The following is a 3295-nucleotide window of genomic DNA, read 5'->3' on the forward strand; positions in this document are numbered from 1 at the left end:
ATACGTATCATTGGACATTAAATACGGAAAACATTAAGGAATCTGTAGTGAATCAAATATGATTACCAATTGTAACGTTACAGGCTATTAAATGCCATTAATTGTTAATAATGGCTCTATTATGGCAGAGAAGACTGATCATTTGTAAGGACACGAAATACTATTGGAATACATTGGTTTACTTTGCATCATATTCAGTTATTATTTTTCAATTATTCTTATTTCTATTTGATTATCAGTAACCCGAGTTCTTCTAAAATAAGCTTTGACCGAAATCCCAATTTTTGGTTAAACACTACTACTAGTAGTATAACTTATTCCTCACAAAATACTATGCAGCATTTACTACCAAATCAAACTTACTTCTTATACAAGATCGAAAAGTGTTATAACTCTAACAAGAATCCATACTGAACAATAAATATGCCTCGCGCACAATTTCTCCCAATGGACAGGGAGCTGGACATATAAATAAACACCCTTAATTTTGTGCTTTAGCTTCATGCCATTCATAAGGTTTCTGATAAAAGTTGGTAATATTGTCTTATCAGAGACAGATGGGGAAATTTTCTCCACAGCCCGTTCGAAATGCAACTCCTCGATAGTCCAGGACTTTTCATCACTTGTATCTGATGCTTTCAGTTTATCTTCAAGTGCAAGCATTGCAGCTTCATTCATCAATGCTGATAGATCAGCTCCACTTAAATTATTACAAGCATTGTCTCTTACAATTTTCATCAAATCGACACTAGCATCTATAGGTTTTTTCCTAGCAAGTGCTTTTAAAATTAGTCCACGCTCGTCTGGACTAGGTAAAGGGACATATAGTTTTTTCCCTAATCTTCCAGGTCGATGAATAGCAGGGTCCATAACTTCAGGCCTATTTGTAGCACCAATAACATAAACACCCTTTCTCTCATCTGCACCATCTAGTTCTATTAGTAGCTGATTCAAAAGCCTTTCGACAACCCAACCTCCTTCCTTGCCACGCTTAGTTGTCAATGCATCCACCTCATCGAAGAACAGTATACAAGGAGCACATTCTTGCACGAGTAAACAATGTCCGAATAGCTAACTCACTTTCACCAACATACTTGTTCAGAATTTCAGGTCCCTTAATGTGTATAAAATTTGCTCCAGCTTCATTAGCAACAGCCTTGGCGATTAATGTTTTACCACATCCTGGTGGACCATAAAGCAAAAATCCTGCGTCGAATGCACTCCATAACCCGTATAATCTTCAGGACGCTTTATAGGATTAACAACGGAACGAACAAATTCATGCCTCAACAAGTCAAGTCCTCCAACATCTTCCCACTTAACATTTGGTATGGCGGAAAAACCTTCTCTTCTAGAAGAGGGTTGAACCAATTTAACTGCTTCCTCAAAATCAGCCATAGTAACGCTGAGTTTTGCCATCTCTTCAGGTGACCACGGCCTTTTCCACCATTCTTCAGCCTCTTTCCCATCTACAAGCACTTCACTTGTTAGCTCGACCTTCCTCACATCTATTATCCTCTTCATCGCCAAATTACCCGCCTTGTTAGTTAGAGCAGACAAGTCTGCTCCAACAAATCCTGGAGTAAACCTAGCTATCTTCATTAGATCAAACGTGCCCTCAACTCTTAGGGTACGCGTGAGCACAGACAAAATCTGTGCTCTCGCGTTTTCATCTGGCATACCTAATGCAATTTCACGGTCAAATCGTCCAGGCCTCCTCAGTGCCGGGGTCAATAGCATCAGGTCTATTCATGGCCCCAATTACCAGCACATAACCAGCATTACCGCCATTAAATCGATCACCATCTTTTTCATCATTAGGTTTTACAAGCCTATGTGATTCATCCATGCACGTCATCAGCTGCGTTACAATGCGCCGTTCCATTTCTCTCTGTAAATTCTCTCGTTTAGAAGCAATTGAATCAATTTCATCAATAAACACAATAGACGGCGCTGTCCTGTACGCTTTCGAGAACAATTCCCTTATGTTCTCTTCTGATGCACCTGAAATTCCAGAGACCAATTCAGTAGCAGAGATTTTGTAAAATGGAACTCCAGTCTCGTTAGCAATTGCATGGGCCAGCTTTGTTTTTCCACAACCAGGTGGCCCATGAAAGAGTATTCCTGACATTGGCCTAACTCCAAGATGCTTAGTTAACTGTGGATGGTACAATGGAACAATTACCTCCATTTTAATTCCTCCAATACATCATTCATTCCTCCTAAATCCTTAAACCTTGGCCCATTATTCACAACATTATCACTAATTGCATCAGTTAATGATGAAGGCTCCGATTCAAGGAGCGGTAATTGTTGCTCACTGCTGTCGATTATCTTCGGCTTTTTGCTCGGAAGAGTTTCTTCTTCAGTGGGTTTGGGAGTGGGAATGGGATTGGTAGGGTTTTGCAGTTGGAGAACAGGCTTTTCGCCGCCGCCGCCGCCAAATCTTCGCTTTTTGTTCCCTGCCGACCGCCGACCCATACTGCTCTGTCAAAGTGATTCGATTTTTGTTAACGACTGGATTAACAAAGGGTGCAAGATATAATTGAAGAATTAACCCAAATAATAGTTCACCACATCGCTTAAATTAAAAATAGCATATGGATAATTTATGTATTACATATGCATAATTATGTATAATCAATGTATAATTTATGTATATTGTTAGAAAAAGTAAACAAGTAATATGACAGGCTATTTGTATAAAGATCCCAAGATAATTTTCACCTAATTAAGGGTTGTAGGGAGAAAATAATTTCTCCTATTATAAAAAATGGAGTAGTAATAAGCCCATACAAATATTAACCCTCAAAATCGGATAACAATTGAATTTATATGCGGTCATAAGGAGTACGTGATCTAATTTAATACAAATTAAAAAATCAGATTAATGTGGTAGTAAACAATAGAAAGCTAAATGTAAACCACGCAAGTTAGAGCAATCCTAGCCTTGTGAGATTAATCTTCCTCGAGCTAGAAAATAATATTATCAGTGCCGGAGTAAACTGAACTGTGACAAAGCTAGAGATAAACAGTATATTGCTTTTTGATGTATGTTACCATCTCCTCTTATGAATTACTAAGTCCCCTTTATATATTAAGAGAGACCTACCTTTTAAGATATAATTTTATTCTATAAAAAACATAAGTCCTTGATTTTGAAGACCGTTGGCTCCTTTTTTTTGACTAATTTCATAATATCTGCCATAATAATTGGTTAATGGCGAGAATTATGGACCCTTGTCGGGTGAGTTGGCAAAGCTTTTCTTCGAGGTTGTTAGAAACAAGACCGATT

The 3295-nt window shown here is 38.1% G+C and overlaps 1 pseudogene; it reads right to left on the reverse strand.

Annotated features, from left to right (window-relative positions):
* Positions 1–339: 339 nt before the first annotated feature.
* Positions 340–2504, reverse strand: LOC107815158 (cell division control protein 48 homolog C-like; annotated as a pseudogene).
* Positions 2505–3295: the final 791 nt, after the last annotated feature.

The sequence above is a fragment of the Nicotiana tabacum genome, chromosome 10, assembly GCF_000715075.1.
Source record: "Nicotiana tabacum cultivar K326 chromosome 10, ASM71507v2, whole genome shotgun sequence".
NCBI classification, from domain to species: domain Eukaryota; kingdom Viridiplantae; phylum Streptophyta; class Magnoliopsida; order Solanales; family Solanaceae; genus Nicotiana; species Nicotiana tabacum.